This window comes from Anopheles maculipalpis, chromosome 2RL (assembly GCF_943734695.1).
Source record: "Anopheles maculipalpis chromosome 2RL, idAnoMacuDA_375_x, whole genome shotgun sequence".
Classification (NCBI taxonomy): domain Eukaryota; kingdom Metazoa; phylum Arthropoda; class Insecta; order Diptera; family Culicidae; genus Anopheles; species Anopheles maculipalpis.
Window position 1 is genome coordinate 50059236 of NC_064871.1, and position 19974 is coordinate 50079209.

At 42.6% G+C, this 19974-nt stretch overlaps 2 non-coding genes across 2 annotated transcripts; both read left to right on the plus strand.

Moving 5' to 3' along the window:
* The first annotated feature begins 17610 nt into the window (after positions 1-17610).
* On the plus strand, positions 17611-17692 carry Trnas-gcu (transfer RNA serine (anticodon GCU)). The gene has a single exon. It is a non-coding gene; the product is annotated as a tRNA-Ser (tRNA).
* Positions 17693-17892: 200 nt separating this feature from the next.
* Trnaa-cgc (transfer RNA alanine (anticodon CGC)) lies at positions 17893-17964 on the plus strand. The gene has a single exon. It is a non-coding gene; the product is annotated as a tRNA-Ala (tRNA).
* Positions 17965-19974: the final 2010 nt, after the last annotated feature.

The window sequence follows — 19974 nt, forward strand, 5'->3', positions numbered from 1 at the left end:
AACAGTTTCTTATTCATTATTGGACCGTCAAATAAGTCCTGCATATACTTGACCCTGTTATTTGAAAAACTCTTACTTATTTTCTATTTTGAGATCTTCATTTACTTTCAAGAGAGCTTCAGGAATGTCAGATTGATTAATATTTCTAGATTATTACATAACAATACAGTGAATTTGGATGTATCATATACAGAGAAATGCAATTGATAGCGTACGGCGGACCAACATTAGCGAATATCGCAAGCGGTTATGAAATACTCGAGCATTTTATACCAGATAAAATACCTCAAAACTTTAGCGAATCACCACCAATAGACACAAAATCCTACCAAATAGAAACGGAAGTCGTTGCGATTGATATGGAAAATGTATATTAGCCGGTTGAAGAGTTGAAAATGTAAACAAACTTTTTCACATTACTATTTTATGAAATCACTTAGTTTCTGCGCATTAAAAACCAAATGAAAATCATAATTTTAAAGTGGTTAAACATAAACTGCTTGGTTTTTGCCATGAAATGACAAAAATAAAAATTGTATCCCAAAAACTTATTAAAAGTTAAATTCAAGATTTGAACTGGTACGTATATACAAATGCGTTCAACTGTTCTGTCATGCTAGGTAAAATCCGTTAAGATACAAAACATTTTTATGTTGGTCTAGCACTACACTACTTCAAATGTGGTGCAAATGCTGGTGCAAATACGCACCTTTACGAGAATGATTGCATGCACCAAAAATTAACCCACGTTATGCTATTTTCATAATACTCACAAGACACAAAATTCGCAAAAATAATTTTTAGACACTTCGCTGATGATGCCAGGCGTTATTTTTCGCCCATAGTGGCATCCCTGGTTTTCTGAAGTAAAATACTCACATTTTCGTTGGAACTGCATAAGAAAATAGACTGGAAACACACAACACCGAGTGAGTTTGTCGTCTTTCCTTTTCGAATAGGTGATGGAAAACAGTTTGACAAATACAAGTCTCCGTTTGTGTTAAAGAATACAAATTCTTGACAGTGAACTTTTAAGTTTGCCTTGCGTCAATTTTTTCCAACAGAAAACACAAACGGCTGTCATAATTCGAATCTTCCGTTTTTTACATCTTGTCTTGACAATTTATATGTGATAAACAGGCCTATAATCATGGCAAGTTTTCAATCAAACACGTTTCATTTGCGGTAGTCTTTACTTGTAACCTTGTTTATGAAGAATATGCAGAAGAGATATTTCTGTTTTTTTTTTTTTTATAAGTAGACTGTATTAATGAACCTACAAGACGATAGTGATTGAAACGGTTTAATGTTGGCAATATTGATGTTGAAGGCAAGAAGCGTTTCAGAAAGTCAAAAGATGAGCAATAGAAGACGTTTGTCCATGAGATTTCCTAACAAATGGAAAGAGAGCATGCTGCATCTGTGGATTTTACATTATAATTACAAAAAGGCTTGGATATTGCATGATTTAAAGCCGAGCAACATTAAACGGCGATGCGGCATGTGTTGCGGCTGGTGATAGATTGACTAGTCCTTGACCTAAACCCACGAGAAATATTTATAAGTAACCCGCATAATGGGAAAAAATAATATATTATATAGACCGGTAGATGGTAGACCGAATGCATTTACTTCTACATTAAGTTTCTCGATTATAAAACAACAGTGGTTTATCACAAGCGTACAAGTTGTATTGATTGACATTGCAAAGAAAAGGATACGTTCGTTGCCTTTTACACTTCGAACATTAATTGCATAGTGTGCTGGCCTTTATAACTCATATTAAAAAACCTCCTCCTCCCCATTGTGGGCCGGACACAGTGTAGTTCTGTTGTCAGCATTGTTTATGATGTCCATTGTTTTGTCCATGCTGGCAATTACCCCTCCAATCGTCTCGTACACTTTCTACCGAACCACCGATCGATCCCTAGACTACAGATAGCGTTTGAATGGTTCGGCTCGATTGTTCCGATCGATTCCTCACCATATTATTGATGATGGGGCATCGACTGGTCGGTCAGTGTGTCCGGTGGTAATGGCTAAAGGCTTTTGTTGCTTTGCACTCTTTGTATAGCTCAATAAGCCCTTTTTAGAGGACGCTGGCCATGTCTGGCCGTTTGTGCGAACCATTTTGTGAGTTGTACTTGTTTCGATTTTTTTTTTTGAAAGAGAAAAATAATTTATATTTAGTTTTAGTTCAACAGTAACAACCATTTTTAGCGGTTGCTTTTGTTTGCTGCCAAGGAATATTTATTATGAAAGTCTGCAACAGCTAAAAATCATTCATCTCGAACCGCCCGTAGCGAATTATGTCCATTATTGTGGCTGTGGCGGTTGGGTTTGGGGTTGAATGTAGACCAAATGCCACGGTACGATTTTATGGTGTGTAATCGATTTTAATTGCCCGTACGGTAATCGAATTCGATTGTTGAAAACCCTTGTGTCGTCTATTTGATTGGGAAACACGGTACGGTAAAAATAAACCAACGCGAGCTCGCCAAACTGTTGACAAAGCGCAAATACTGCGTTTGTTAGATAATTTTTAACAGTCGCTCGTTAAACGATCGGAGAGTTCGAAGGAACGGTCGTATAACATTGAGAACGAAAGAAATGGCAATTAATGTTGCTTTCGTTGGACAAACACAATGGGACAATGCTGTTAATCAATGATGGCAGACGTTATTGTGAGCTTTTTTTCGAGGTACATATATTTCATTGATTAGTGTTCAATGTGAGTAGTGATTATAAGGGTAGGAAAAGCATTCTTATAACAAAGCGTTTAGTTGCCGAGAATAAGGCAGGAATAAGGCAGAACCCTAGGAAGAAATGTTTTGTTAAATTTGTAATTATTTAACGCATGCGGTGTTAGTTATATGGCAAAAAGTAAAGCCTTTTTGTGAGAATTTGAAATAAATATTTAAATACTGGAATTGCTGTCTTCTTGAGTGTCAAGAAATTGAACTATAGCTAGAACATATTTCAGGAACTGAGGCGATTTTGGAATAGTATAGCGATTTGATGTTTGATGCAGGATTTTGATTCCTTGGACATGATCTCATCCAGATCTTTGATATACAGAGCAGAAGCTGCAGCCCCAGCAGCAATGACCCAGAAACTGCTCAGTTATGACGTGGGCATATTGGCCAATTAAACTAGCAGATTAACTTAAAAATTCTCTCTGATAGCATTGAATCAGACGAGCTCGAATATAATATGACAAATTGCCAGCTAAAGTAGGCTTATGTCATCAGCTGCAAAACGTCGGAAATGGATTTAAGCGACGTTTACTATCGAAAAATGGAAAGATTTTACTACAATTTGACTGTTTGGTAATTTTTTTAAGATGGTTAGAGCACAGGATAAACACATTAATAAGCACGGGCTCATTTGTCGTTACACAAAATCCGATTAAACAAGAGCCAGGATAAAAGACACGTTTAGAACATTAATTTCAAATTGTCAATACCTCACAGATAGCGGACACATGGGCAGGGCTTGCTGTTTGTTCAGATCCCCGTTCGCAATCGGTTTACCACCCATCAGACATCAATCGGAAATCAGTAAATTGATGGCTGCTCTCTATGTCCGATACTTACCACATCCCACTGGAACGAATCATTACAAACCGGGAATTAAAGTGAGTCCTCACCCGGAGTGTTTTGCCGTGGATCCCGGTTTCTTCGGTTGTATGGATTTCTGTTGCTGCTGCACTAAAGGTGCAACTGCACGCACCCATTCGACCATTAATAGTTGCATCAAATGAACACCTAGGTTAGGCTCCCGTGCGTGATGGCACGGCACACTAACGAATCGGTGGTTGCACACGTACAAAGCACATGCCCTGTACCACCTGGGAAATAGCACATCGTGACCCCGGTGTTTCGCGGAAACTAGCAGCAATTTAATATTTGAAATTTGAATTTTATGCTTGATTTGACTTGCGTTCGGTTGCGCGGTCGGCAATGATGGCTGACTGTACTGTACCATGCAGGACACACAACTCTCTTGTGTGTTGCGTTCCGCGCGACTATCTATCATGGCGCATGATGATGATGATGACGATGTTGATGTTCGCCCGTTCAAGCATGATTTGCGTACCGTTTTTGGTTCAGCTGCTGGAACAGTGGTTTTGGAAGCAATGGAGTGTTCGAGTGTTTCACAAAATTAAATGAAATGCTGGCAACAGTAGCAACCGCCGAGCCTGGTACACGGATGTCTCTCTTTCACTCCATGTGTGCCTGTGTGCGCGACCGCCGCTAGCATTTGCTTACGCATATGGACGTCCCCAATTTGAGGCCAATATTTATTTATTCATTTGTTGTTATTATTCTTGGCCGGGGCCATAAATAAATGAACTTCAGGCAGGACAGCGAGAGCGCCGGGGTCATTTGATTATCCATGTGTGCATGCTTCGATCGATCGCATCCCGATTCCGGCTGCCGGAGACTTCGAAAACCGTCTCCCGCGACCGCACAATCGACCGGTATGTTTATTCAACATATTTATGTTGCAGCTTCACGTCCGTCTTTCGTCCACCCTGCCAGGGTTCATATTTTGATATGCCTCAGAGGACAACGATGGCGGGTTCCGTCCCGTAGCTCCGCGCGGAATTTCTTACACCGCCATCGTTTCGCTGCATATCAAAACAACTTCAAAAACACGTGCGACCGGTCGGTCGGTTCATAGCACACACTGCCACAGCCGTTTGACTTTCGTTTGCTTCTGTTCCGTTCAGTGTGTTCTCTGCTCACACGCAGGGCACTACCTCGTTTGCATAAAACTTTGCCATATCAATATTGATATTTTAATGCACATTCGAAACGAACGAAACTTCAAGCTCCCAAGCTATTCCTTTATAGCTCTGTAGAGCTCAAGAATCTCAAGTCACTTTGCCACTCGGCTCGACAATGTTGCACACCAAAATTTCGCCGAAACCAAAGACGATAATTTTGTCCGATACACATCGATGAGAGTGGAAAGATAAGTTTTTCCCAACCTTAAAAGGCCTTTGTCGATTTTTTATATCTTTTGCTTACTTCACAGCTGGTTTTGAACTGCATGTTGCTTTTAGAAGGCCATTAAAGGGGAACGTGACTGCGGAAGAATTGTGTTTTGCGAGACATTTTAAGTTCACGCTCCATTCGTGTGTTAAATATTTGAGCAAATTATTCTTAACGACACAACTTTTGCGACCATTTTGTGACATTCGGCGACGTGTTTTTTTCCCCCCTCGGTACCTTTTCTATGTTAGGTGAAATGGCACAACAATAACTATTCTAAAATGGTTAGGGTTCACGCTGGGAACATTAGCATCTTCTGTACGAAATGGTTTTACGTTGTGGTATAATTGTGTGTACGATGAAATTAAAGCACGGGCAGCGTGACGAGCCGGCCGGGATCGACTCGTCCAACCAACTGTCATCGGCAGCCGGCAAGTGGTTGTCATTGTTTGTCTTTCTGTCCCTCGATTGATAGTATCGCATCTCAACACACGTCACTCTTTCAGCGTACAGCAGACCACGTACCGGCTCCCCGGTCACGCAGCAGCAAAAAAACTAATCGCAAAGTAAAGAAAGCAAACGACGTCGGAAACTTGCCGACGTAAATTATAAACAGCCAACGGAAGCATCAAAATTGAATGTCATAATCATAAAAGAAATACGAGACCTCGAGTATAGACATGGAGGACACGGAAAGCGATGGAAAACTTTGTACAAACACCGATGCCGAAACGAATGCCTCAATGTGTCTGGGCCAGCGTAGGAGCGAGGGAGTGAAAGATGTGTTAAAGAAAGTAAAAACTCATGTTTTCCACTACCACTGTCACACCACCTCGGTCGTCCGATTCGTCTTGTCCAACTTCAAGTATCAAGTTTGCCATCCATTACGGCATCATGTTTTGCTGGAGAGTATCATCGTCGTGAGCAGTGTGACATCAAAGGGAATGGTGCCTTTTTTATTTTTCTTATTAAAGCACATCCCATCCCTTTCCCGGAGCGAAGGTGGCGCGTAAGTTGTGGCAGTACAGCGGAAGGGCGGTTTTACGAAATTTGCCTTTTCTCAATGAGCGAGAAGAATAAATGGCCAGAATAAATAAAAGGCTGGGTTGGGCTAGCAGGTCGTTGGAAACAGTTGCAGGATTTTCTTCTGCTCTTTCCTTGGTAAAGTGAAAGCAGTGAAAAGCAAAAAGCAAACTGTCTGATGTTTTTTTAAATTAAAGCAAATGAGTTCTCAAAAGAGCCACGATATGGTTGTTGCACTATCGATTACCAGCAAATGCCTAGAGCAGGGATATTCTAGGGCTAGCCACGTGTAGGACTGGTGCTATTCGTTTGTTGGACGTTGTAAAACCGTTAAAGACAAAAACCAGACACAGAGAATTGTGCTGAACAGGAAAGGTAGTTGTGAACAGAACATTATGGAAACAACTCTATGCTTTACCAGGTGTTTGCCTTTAACCTTTTGTTGAACAGAGTTTCAAAGTAATAGCACGGTTCTTCGGCTTTGTACGGTAGGAGATACGAGATTAAAATCGAATTGGATCGTTACGAGGACCCTGGTACTAGACCAGTGATGTCAAACTCATTTTGACTTGCTCATGGTGTGTCTCCTATGTTGTTCATGTACTTAACTTTGAACAGCTTGTAAAGAAAAGCTATAACAGGTTCCATAAATTAAACAAAAGAACTTGTGTTTATAAATGCTTGACACCTCAGCTTTGCTTGGTGGCGGTCATCGGAGGGAATTAGTTTTCCACAGTCATCCAGAAGAAAAATACTTTACGGATAGTTAACCACACGATATCAATTGTTATCGAATCGGCGTGAGATAACTGTCATTTCGGATAAACTATGATGATCAGAACTCTGACTATGGTCGATAAGTTGGGTGATCTTAGGTCTCTTGTATCTCATGCAACCGTAGACCATGCTCTAGACGTAGAATTTATAAAAATGAACCTGGCGAAAGGTAGAGTTCTAGAGTGCAATGAGAAATTGACGTTTTCTCCTTCATCCTTTTTTCGAACAGAGGCAATATCTTCAGCAGATAACTTTTTTTTCGTTTATTTAAAGAGGCTTTGAGTCTTAGAGACTACATTCGCCTCTCTACTGTATAAATAAGTGGTATAATCTGGTGGTAAAAATCGAATAAGGCGGTTCTGATGAAATTTGTCGGATGATAGAATTGTCGTTAAATCAGTTTCTAGTTGGCAGATGGCTCGGTGTGTCGTGTATCCATGGGAATAGATGAGAATCGATGTGACGGACGGTAGACACGATGAGAATCGATGTGACGGTGGAGGACTAGATTTATCTAGGAGGTAGAAGTGTGTAAGGCGGTTATGACCTATACGAAAACGGGAAAGGACTCAGCAGATCAATAACAATAGCGAATCAAAAGCCGAGTAAGCTAATTAGCGGCTGGAGTTTGCTAAAGAGGCTTCGAGCTCAATAAGTAAAGCTATAAATTTAATGATGATACGTAGCCTTCAACATAATAATAATAAATCATATGAAGTTCCGCCTCATCTCTTCTTTCCGTTCGAATACCTTAATCTGCAGGTAATTTTGATCAGATGAGTTTCGACGAACTATTTCACCATGTGGCATGTTTAGTATTTTTCGGTAGGACGATTATGGTGAATGTAAATTGAGAGCAGTGTTCGGAATGTTATTTGCATCGAAGATTTATTTGAAAAGAAATAAATGTTTTACTTATGGTTTGACTTTACCGTCCATGGCATTAAAGAAAATAAAATAACTATACAAATCAAACGTGGCTTTCAAAGTTAAAAAATCTCTATTGGAAAACCTTTTAGGCCTTAACAGAGAATATCTAAACAATTTGAAAACATTCTTAAACAGTATGTTTGACATGCCTGTCTGTGCTAAGGAGCTGGTCGTACAATCGACACATTTGCTTTGTTACAAGCAGCGAAAGGGACAGCTTTTTACAACGATCCACAATCTACTTTCTCAAAACGTTATCAGAAACGATGTGATGGAAGCGATGGATTGAGCATCCATCCATGCCCACCATAATTAGAACCCTTCTTCTTCAGGTGCGGCACATCAAAAGTGAGAAAACGAATCGAAATCCCGCTGGCAAACTCAACTCATTTCATTAACGCACCTCGCGCGTTGGTTGTATAAACACAGCTTACGGTTATTACGCGAACGCTTAATGCGACGGACAGCTTACCACCGGAGCAGCTCGTAGCGTTTAAAAGGAATTTTCTAAATTGATGACATTTCCATAAACCGGGAACGTTGGGGAATGGGTTTTCTGCCATCAAATGGATTTGATGATTGCTGCGGGGAAAGATATCCCGGAGCATTTCAGGTTCACCCACCAAAGCAAGACGCCTTCAATCGTTTATAGTTCGCTCAGGAGTAAGATAAATCGCCATCGAATGAAACCGAGGCATGACACAACGATTGGCTGAAATGACGATCACCGACTGCGAATGGAACCCCTTTTCGGATTTCTTCACTGCAGGAATTTCTAGCCTGTTTTTTTTTATCCCGCAGGATCACGAGGCGGAAGCAAACGACGGCAACGCACACTTAAGAGGCATTATCACGACTATTATCATCTGAACGTCGACAGTTTTGATAAATATTTATCCTTCCGATCCAAGGGGTCGTTTTCGTCCGTTGGTGTGTAAGGGGGTCTATGGGATGGTTTTTTCTGCCCGGGGAACTTGCTGTTTATTTGGGCACTCCCTTCACATTGAATTTATTGCCCCTAGCGTGCGCGCTGGCACAGGGGTTGTAACGGTTGGAACGCGCTGGTAAATACTTCGCATGAGTTTGATTGTACGAGTCCTCTGCTTGTCGTACAGGCAACGTGCAAGTTTTTGTTTGCGAAGGCGTGATCCACCACCCTTCACGTGCGTACAAGTCGTCCAATTTGGAAACTACAATCATCATCTACGCTTCGCACATTCACACCACACTTGGCGGAACACAACAGAGAAATAAGATTATCCTATGAAGAAGCTGTCTCTGATTAGATGAGCTACGAGCACCCCTCTGGGAGATGGGCAGGATATGGATGAAAGGAGCAGCGAAGAACACGTGACGGGAAATGTTTTCCGAGATGGTAGGGCTCCGGCTGCGGCGCCAGCCGAGAAACATTGACCTTTAATTAAGTGGTCATTTGTCGTGTGTCGATTCCGAAGGGTTGCCATGGTTTGACCGAGGGAAGCACCACACAGTCACGTGCAGCACCAACGAGAGTTGCTCCAGGCAACTGAGAGTGTGTCGCAAGTCACCGAAACCCAATGGAACGCCTTTTTATGTCCCGGAAGTGGCCTCAAGGATTCGAAATGAAATTATAAATTTAATGCTTCTGACGTGCAGCAAAAGCTGAGAAGCGACCGAGAAACCCCGGCGCATGGTTCAAATCCGGTCAACAGTAGCAATAGCAGCAGGAGCCCCCAGTAACCAAGCACCGTCCCATTTCCGTCCAAGTCCTCCCCGGAGGGGGCCAACTTCCGGTACAATGAAACTAACGGAACCGTAGAGAAAAGAGGGAAAAGGGGAAGCAACTGTCCGGGGTTGCAGCGTCCGGGGCCGAATAAACGGAAGGATGAAATGAATTTATGGGGACATCCAATGTTTCATAATTTAATTTGAAACGCTGAAAACTGTCATAAATAATCTTTCTCTTGTTTTTGCTCCTCTGCCACATTCTGCAGCCGTCCTCGGTCGGTGACTTCCTCCGTTGTGAGGTAGGATTTGTATTTATCTACCATTTTTGGTAGATCCTTTCTCACAACCCCGGAGGGATGGGAAGTAGAGAAAGGAGGCCTTTAAAATTATATGAACAGCGAGCGAGAAGATGTCAGATAGAGTGGCCCTCGGCGTTTCCCTGTTCTTCGTCTAATCAGTGAGAATTCCATTCGAATCTTTACTTGTGGCCGGAAAACGTGAGCAAAATGATAAATGACACGGTATGAATTGGTCGGTAACGAGGAGGAAACTTGCTTCTGGCTGTTGGACACGCAGAGCACTAGAGCAGCGACCGACTATCTCGTCACCTCAATGTCAGCTGATTGCTTTTAAGGTAAAGTTTCGTACATTGTACCCAAAGTTTGCGTTGACGATTATTTAAAGGAAGAATAATGCTCAATTATGTGCTGGTCGTTTTTGAAATTGCTCTCAATTGTTTAACATTTTATGCTCTTTGTAGCACAGGTTTCATAAAGAAAGGAAAGCTATTACAGAAACGAGTACTGTAGAGGTGGCATACACATTAGGAAACACAGAAACATGGGACAAAGAGTAATAATTTTTGGTCCACTGGCGCATTTATCGAATTTCACAACAATACAGGCGGCTGAATCAAAGCAGATGGCTTCAAAATCGTGGGGCGTTGCCTACGTACCGGGGTGTAAATTGATTGATTAACCTAATCAACAGGGACAAATGTCTGGACAGAATTCGGTGAGTCTGATAGGTGGAAACCGGTGTGCAAAAAGAAGAGTTTTTCACGCTCAAAGATTGTATAAGTTTAAGGAATGATGAGCTAACAGAGGAGAGCTGTGACTTTTTTCTAAAATGAATTATCCGACTATTTTATGGAATAGCTTCAATCAAAACTAATTGAATTGCTATGGTTTTCTTCCTGTTGTCAACTGAATCTGAACTGTAGCGAAAAACTTCCAAAGCAGCGTTGCTTCTTTCAACTATGTAACAAAAAATGTTTCATCACATTAACTTTGGAAGGCGACGAACATAAAGGCTCTTTTTGGCCTAACGACCTGGTAAGGACATGTTGGAATTTTGGAGATGCGAAGGTAGTTTTTAAAACTGAAAGCCTCGTCAGCAGCTTTAAAGAGCACGTCATCGTGCTCGTGATCCCCCGGGAACTCAATCCCTGGCGTCAGCTTCCCATCCATGTAGGCACCCGATCTCCGATAGGTCTCACTTTACCTGATCCAGCCAACGAACTCGCTGTGCTCCCCGACGCCTCGTACCGAACTGGGGGTCGCTGACGAATACCTTCTTGGCGGGGCATGAGTCCGGCATCCTCATTACATGCCCCAGCCATCGTATGCTGCCGGTCTTTGCTACCGTCAGGATGTCCAGTTCTCCGTATAGCTCAGCAAGCTCATGGTTCATCCTTCTTCTCCACACTCCATGCTCGAACACACCGCCAAGAAGGGTTCGGAGGATGCGACGCTTAAACACGCCAAGAGCGTTTGCATCCACCGCTCGGATGGTCCAAGACTCGTGGCCATATAGGACCACCGGGCGAATCAGTGTGCAATATATCTCACAATTAGTGCGGTCTCGAAATCTTCTGGATCTCAACAGACGGTGGCAGAAGGCCGTAGTAGGCACGATTCGCCTGAACAATGCGTCTGCGGATTTCGGTGTTGACATCGTTATCCGAAGTTACGACAGTCCCATGATAGCAGAACTCCTCTACCACCTCGAGGGTGTCACCGTTGACTAACGCTGCTTCACACTCGGGCTCTATCACGATCAGAGCTTCCGACAAGCAGGTGTTTTGTCTTCGTCGCATTGATCATCAATCCAATTCTTGCAGCTTCACGTTTCAGTCGGGTGTATGCCTCACACACCTTCGCTATTGTCTTGCCAACGATGTCAATGTCATCGGCGAAGCCAAGAAATTGAAGAGACCGGTAGAAAATTGTGCCACGGATATTTTTGTCTAGCCCCGCGCTTCGTATGACACCTTCCAAAGCTATATTGAACAGTATGTATATTGATGCTTAAGCTGGCTGTTTGGGAGTCCTCTCGATCGATAGTGCGCCCAAACTACGAAATATATTTTTGGCAAACGCCACTTCTTTTTTAGCAATTGTCACGTAAGCGGCTGCGTAGTTTCAGGCAAGATTAAGGGCTTTTACAACTGAACTGAACAACTGCTGAAAAGGTCTTACTCTATACAGGATTCTGCCAGGAACTAGATTTTATAAACATCGATCTTGTCCTATCATTCAGCATCGCTAATATCTTTTAAATCCTTAACGATATTCCACCATTCTTTTTTTTTTTGTAATGTTGTGTTGTCTATGTTTCAAGTGTATTTTTTATAGTGCCACAGGTGTTCCGATGACTGGACTCGAGGGCGATTCCAACACTGCCGTAAAAGGGAGGAAGGCGCTAATTACAGTACAGTGTTCTGTAGGCCCAGTGGTGTAGGCGACAGCGGCGTTGGTCTTCAAACGGCAGGATCTGGGTTCAAATCCCATCCGGACCGCGTCCCCCCGTAGTGAGGACTGACTAATAACCAACTACGTGGTATCGACAGTCTAGTAAGGCCATTTCGATGACCGGCAAAATGACCGTTAGAGGTCGTTAAGCCAAGAAGATGAAGATGTTCTCTGGTGTCCAGTCCAGCTTTGACACGTCGAGTTTGACAGCGTGAAGTCCCATTCGCTGCTGTGGGATAGTTACCTTATCGATCATCCTCCGATTGGACGCTGACTAAATTGATCTTGACATGTCATTGCTGGACTGAACTGGAGAACACTGTAGGCAGACAAATAAATGCGCTGTCTGAAGAATTTTTATTTGTTTGTTGCAGTCCAGACCAAACCACAAAGGTTAAAAATAGAACGGCCACAACGCCACCATAGCCGGAATTCGGATGCAACCATCATCATCAGCAGCATCCACAAGCGATAAGCTTTGCTCGGGATAAGGCACAGAATAAGAAGTAAATGCCTTATCAATATGTTCATAAAATTTATTCAACACATACGGTGTTGACAATACGGCACTGTACGGTCATAATTACTTGTAAATAAATAAATAAATAAATAAATAAATTAATAGATTTTATCAACATATTTATGAATTGAAAAGATGGCATAAAACTCAAAAGAGTTACGAATGGTCTTCAAGGAGTGTTTTCAATTTTGTTGGTCAGCTCCTGCTCCTGCGCCAGCTCCTAATTAGATATTCTTTTCAACCACTCCAATTGAACAAACAAATTTGCTTCCGATTTTTAAAACCACTTATATTAAATGCATTAATAATTGTTAGATTGTAATGCACCGTAGGACAGTGTTAACGTTAGCAGGTTTGTAGATACAGTGAAGAGTTGAGAACAGAAAGAATTTTTTGAGAAACAGAATGTACCGTCATTCGCTTGCTATGCCAGCGCTCGAAGTACTGAGGTTGCTCCATAAATATTTCCTCGTCCAGGTCAGCTTGGAGAAAAGCGGTGATAGCATTCATCTGATCTACCTACAAGACGTTGTGACTGTGACGACATTGTTGTGACTGTGACGAAACAATGGCGAATATTTGTCGTCGCCTTCCACCCTCTAGCCCCTCTGAGAGAATCCCTTGCATACTAGCTTTGCACTATACCGATCGATAATCCCCGAGACATCATGTTTTTCGTACATGTTCTGCTTTTCATTTTGAACTGTAGCAATTCTTTGTTATAGCTTTGGTACATACTTAAAACATTTCTTACATTCCCTTTAGATTTACATTCAATTTACAGCAAAAGCTGGGTCCGCTCGAAACTCCTGGAGCTGCTGTCGCATCGTGGACATTGTTTTAATGATGTCCTCACCAATGGCTATATCCAAATATTCTAAAGCCGGCACTATTCATTGGAAAGTGCATATTGTTGGCAATAACGTCCCGAATTACTCTTCGGAAATTATAAAAAATTGTTCCATTGAGTTGATGAACGGTTCCAATTATCTGATTCACATAATCGGTCATGGATTCGCATGATGATGAGTCCCTTTTAATAAGTCTTTGGAGCTATTTTTTCAAGCTTCGAAGAAACTTCTTTGAGCCTGAATATATTCCTTGGGCTCAAAAAGTAAAATAATCTTTGCTCATGCTCATCCCCTTTCGATCCTTGGCTGCACCAACGGTTTCGTAGCTACCACCGTCAATTTCGTCTTCGGTTTGACTACATACCAGAGATCTTCTAGTTCCAGGATTGATTGAACAACACATTTCCAAGTTCTCCAACTCTCTCTTAATGTAGGATGCTCGATCCCGGAGAAAAATGTTGTGGCAATGCTACCATCAGCAACGCTCGAGGATACAGCAGAGTTCAAATTCATCTTGAAACTTATTCGTAATTACTGCTTGATGATTTTGTTGAAAGGAAATAATGACCTGGATTCATAACCTATTCGAAGTAATGCCCAACATAGATTATCTGCATTAAGAGTTGAGAACAGAAATAATTGAGAAGAAGCAAGTGTCCTTCGATTGAAACACATATTCAAAAAACTCAGGACTCAGAAATGATTAGCTATCGTAACATTAATTAACATTATCGAACCAAAAGCACAGCCAGCTTCAAAAACTTTTCCATTGTGCACAACAATCCACAACTGTCGAAACAAATGAAAACCCACATTCCATTGTCCTTCCCAACGCACCACAGCCCAAGCATCCTGGACAAGTTATTTTTCGAAAAGTTTGCTTACCGTCCGGAGCTGCACCAATTCCACCTCACCGGGAGCATTTTCATTAAACTCAATTCCAATTATTATGCGATCTCTTGAACGTAGAAATTCCATCACAATGAAGAAGACAACGTGCGGTTTATGCACTGACTAGCTCAAAAACTCACCCAACGCATTCCTAAGTTCTCGCCCTCTGTTCCAACTTAGAAAGCGATGTGCGGTCGAAAAGAATACCTTCGGTAGTGTAGAATAATTAAAACGAAAAATGCTGTGTGTGTGTGTTTTTCGTACGACTCTCTCGTGCCGTCCCTTACGGCGAGACAATATGGCTGACGGCAGTCCGCAGGTATTAAGCGCTCCGGTACGAAATTTGTGCTTCAAAGTGTGACTTGGAGCAACAAAAGCAACGGGAAGCATCGTCCACAACGAGTGGGCCACATGCCAGCCTCGCCAATGTTGCTGCTGTGTGCAGCTTTTGCCTTTTCCGTTTGTTGCTTCTTCTGCAGGATGCCTTCGTGTTCTGCAAGCACGGCAGTGTACACTTTACAAACGGGAAAAGTTGCCATTATAACGCGCACTGAAATGATGCTGATGCTGCTGCTGCTGACTACTTTCTCGGAGTTTCTGTATCCGAGTGCCATTTTATTATTCGCGATTCCTTTATTGCCGACACAGTGGCCGGACGACGGTGCGCCCTTTTTGGTAGACGAGTGTGGAAGCATTCCGATGGCCGCCGGCAGTGAGTGGTGTGTGTGTGTGTCGGTATGCTCTATTTTGTCGTTTTCGTTACTTTTACGACCGAACGTGTTTTGCAATTACGTAACGACACTTTATTACCGAAACACATGTTTGCCGAAGGGTTTTCTGTCCCACCTTTCCCATTGCCGACCGCCTTAACCGTGCCCAACACATATTGCACAAAAGGCAACGGTCGAAAAGGAGACGCCTGGCAAGGGACGGAAGGGAAGAATCCCACTGGGAAAACATTCTGCGTTCTAGCATCGTTCGTGTGTTGGCTTTTGGCTTTAGCCCGAGTCCAAGTTTGTTTGCACAATTTCATATCTTATTATTTCTGTAAGTTGTCCAAATTCCGGTTTCACCGAGTGCCGGAATTGCTCGAGCATAAAGGGTAAAGCACTGCTCTGGAATCGATATCCAGCGATAGAGCTACTGAGCACAGACCGTGTTAAATAGCTATGAAAAGGACTTGATTTGTTCGTTTTTGTAAGCAGATTATTGAGAACTGGTGACTAGAACTTCATAAAAGATCTGATTATCTTAAAGTTTTAAAACTTTACGTTCTCATATCGTAAGTGTAGGATTTATGCATCTCAAAATGTCCTTCACAAAGTTTTTTTTTTCCTAAAAACCGTTGTGTGTGACATAACACGCTTTGCAACGCCGGAACCAGCCTCGGAACTGGAATGAAAAATCAATTGGAATTTTGATGCTACGCAGCAAACATGATTCGTACCTTAACCCTGGTTCGTGCCAGGAATATTGCAAATAGCGCAACGTCATCACTTAGCACCGGAAGGGGTTTGTGTGCCTACAGGTACGGCATACGGCAAGAATCCATAAGCGCTGGATGGTAAGACTGAGTTCTCGGTGAGTAAAAGCGAAAACTCTGTGGCTGTGGTAATACTTGCGGAGGTAAAAGTTTACGTGGAACAAACGTGCGCGCACGTTATAGGATTTTCTTTTGGCAAGACACATCCCACCTTCGTGCTGCAGACAAACACTGGCAAGGAGAAGTGCACGCTCATAGTTCATGCCATTCGACGAGCGACGCACAAATTCCACAGATAAATCCCCACGGCAGATAAGTGTAGCGGCGAGATTGTGGAACTTCCACCAAAAGTTTCTTACCATGTCAGCAAAGTGTATTGAAGTGTAAAATTTCAGCTATAAATTTTTATATCTTCAAGACACATCGGCAAACATTATGGCGGTAAGTTTTTAATTTCCAAAAGAAAATGGTTTCGACTTTGGAGAGCACAAATTTTATGTTAAAACCTAATTGATGCCATCGTGATGCTGTACGGCCTAGCCGCCTTGTATAAAAGTGTTTGAAAAAGAATTCGAAAAGGCATAATCAATGTTCTTTTACGGATTAAACACCTTAAAGCATAATAAAATGCTATAAGTTTCATCAAAAGCATTCTCGATGCTCTCCTATCTTCAAACTAAATTATTATGAACCAGTCTATTTGGCGTGTTTGCGGAGCATGTTTAACAAGTCTCATACTGGGAAATGGGGATGCAACATCCAGAACGGAAGTGCTAGAGAACTATATTAAGCAAACACAATTTGGACCGTTACCAGTTCCCGGGAAGCCACACGTCACACGTAATCTATTCATTCCATCGGGAGTAATGTACCATCTCTTTGATGTTTCTGTAGGGCGAAGGGGATGTGCGAGCTGCCGAATTCATAGCTAGTGTAATGACGAACTGCACGCTTGGTTTGGAACTGTTTATCTCCAGGAAGCTTACTTCAAGCATACACAGCTGCTGATACGCTTAATTTAAGTAATGCTTCAGTTGAAAGCAAATCTTAGGATTGGTCTAAATGTGAGTAAAATACATGTTTTGATAATATCCTTCAAGATAAAGGTACGTAACGTTTTGAAAAGGTCAGAAAGGACTTCAATTTTCCTTACCAAATTCCGGTCGGTGAATAAAGCCGCACAACTTGAATTTAGAGTTCTCGAGATTCTGAAACGAGAATGGCAAAGTAAATGCATTTTAAATTCAGCCTCAAATGTGTTGTTGATACACTAAATACACGTCTGCAGGGATGTACGATAGGGGCTACATCTTTTGATGTTTTCGTTCAGAATAAGATGATAATATTATTATACCATTACGCTTAAGCCGCCGAGGTCGTTCTGGCGGGAGGCAGAACATAAAAACAAAACAAGGCACGGTATACCCGTTTGGCACCGCAGCAAAACAGGATATTGGATAGGGATGAATGATTTCATGATTCCGCTGGCGAAAGGAAGTTGGCATGAAACAACAACATCAAAGCTAATTTGGATTCGTTCCGCAGCGAACACACAACAGAGATCGAGAACATCTCTGAGCCTTCCCCGATTTGGTCTGCGTCCCATAACGTAACGGATGGTAAGTACAACGCTACTGGTAGCTCTCGTGGTAATGTAACGAGCGGGCTCTACAGTGACGAGGTGGCCGAGTGGTTAAGGCGTTGGACTGCTAATCCAATGTGCTCTGCACGCGTGGGTTCGAATCCCATCCTCGTCGGTGAGTTTTTTGCTGCCTGCCAAGTCGAACGAGCTGTCATGCGTTCTTCACTCCTTTTTATTCTTTTCCATAGGAAGAACAACGTAAGGACGTAGCAAAATAATAAACAATTTCACGGTTGATGGATTCTATCTTCGCTAGTAACATCGTGCTACTGTTGCCGGTTTGAAAAATGGCTTTGAGCGGCTCTCTCCCATCACGGGGATGTAGCTCAGTGGTAGAGCGCTCGCTTCGCATGTGAGAAGTCCCGGGTTCAATCCCCGGCATCTCCAGAGTCTTTTTTGCTTTCAACGCTCTCGCATAGCTCAACTGTCACCGTCGTGGAGGGGTGGAGTTTGTTTTGATTCTCAATTTGTTTTGCACCTCTCCTTCTACTTTATCCGCATACATCCCACCCCTTCCGGCTTCCTCTTGATTGATTCATGCTTTTGTGAACGATCGTTTTATTATTAATCCCTCGTCCCGTCCACACACGCACACATCCACTTCTGTCCCGCGCGCACGAACGACAAACGTTATTAGCCTATCACGGAACCATAAATCTGTCCACGGTACGTGCATTTGTTTTGCCTTTTGTCCTCCGTCGCACACATACACACACTCCCTATTCCGTGTTCATCCCCTTGACACGTTTTTCCCAGAACCATTTGAGACTAGGGTTGCAAGTGTGTCGTATTGGGTAAAAAGACGACGCAACTAAAACCGTCTGCCACGCGATGAGAGATCGTTTATAATGTTTTGATTTAGGGGTGGCACGTCAGAATGGATGGAATAGGGGGAAATGCAACGGAACCATCCCTACACCGAGGGTTGTTGTGTCCAATGCCTGAGGGTTTATAGTTGCGGTAGGCGTCATCCCTTTCGAGAGTGAATGTTGGTCACGTTGCATCATACACATTCACATTCACATACGGAACACACTGCGAGACACGAAAGCGAGAGCATCAGCCCTCTGGATGGAATTGAAGACGGGACGGACCAGCGGCTTCTGTGTGTCGGAAATAACCACCATACGGCGGTGTTGTACGCGGTATGGATCATGAACAGGCAGAACAAGACACAGTCTCCGGGCGAAGCGAAGAACGTGCAAAAGTGATCGGGAAAAAGCACACGAGAAGATTTATCGATTCGCCTGATTTCCCACTGCTACGGTCGCTATGGAAGGTTGTGTGTGGGGTGCACAGGTTGGGATTTGTTTGGCACACGAGCTGGTATTGCGTTTGCCTTAAACAGTGTACCGTCCAGCCACACCGGAGAATTGTTTCTCCATTTCGGGCTTCCACTATTCCTTTTGCACACTTGCAGCGTGAGGTACGAAAAACTAAATTGGTTTTCCGGTTAATTTATCATTCATCAGTGCGAGATACTACGCTTGGAAATAGAATACATTTCCCCGACACTAACAATACTTTAGAAATTATTTCTTTAAAGTAATTTAAACTAAGCATGAGTTTAGTTCACGTGCAACAAAGGAAGATCGGAGCAGGAAATGGTTGCTATCAAGCATTAATGCATCTCATAAGCTAGGTATGAATTATTCAAATTCCGTAACATGACCCTTGAGCACCTTGAAAATACATATCCAAGCTAGTGAGACAGCTAAGGGTTCAGTTTGTGTGAAATATTCATATAATTGCTAACGGACTGCAATCGAGATTGCATATGAGACTGGTACGGGGGGCTAGAGAATGCGCGTCTTTGTTAATGAAGGCAATTTTGTTGCCTAGACGGTGTAATGAACCCAGCGGGAGGATGTCCAGGTCGTGGTGTCTCTCTCTCTCTCTCTCTTTCTGGTTGTGATTGTGCTATTCATAATCGATAGGTTTTACGATGTGTCCTCTCTGTTCCCCTGCAAGTCTGTTCCAATCATTGTTGTTGATGGTCGGAACAAGAGGCAGCATTATTACACTGAGGGAAATAAGTTTAGTCATACACATATAGTGTATGAAATTTAAATCCATCAAAATCGATATTGAACTTTGAATTTTTTGAAAAAAAATGCAATTTCAGCTTTTTTTCCATCGTCCCTTAGTAGATTGCATGTGTAGCTGCCAGGTCTACAGATATAAATATAAAGCACATTTTTTCCGAAAAACTCTCATTGGAGACTGAGTTTTAATGTTTTGGAATCTGTCGTCTGATTCAAGCGCTACAAGTGCAGTTTTTGGGACTGCCGCAGCAGAGTCCGGGACCGCTCACGGTCCCGCACCATCATCCGCCAATCCGTTATCCCTCCGGCCTTGATGGCGGAGGATTCCACGCCATTCTTCCACCTCAATCTG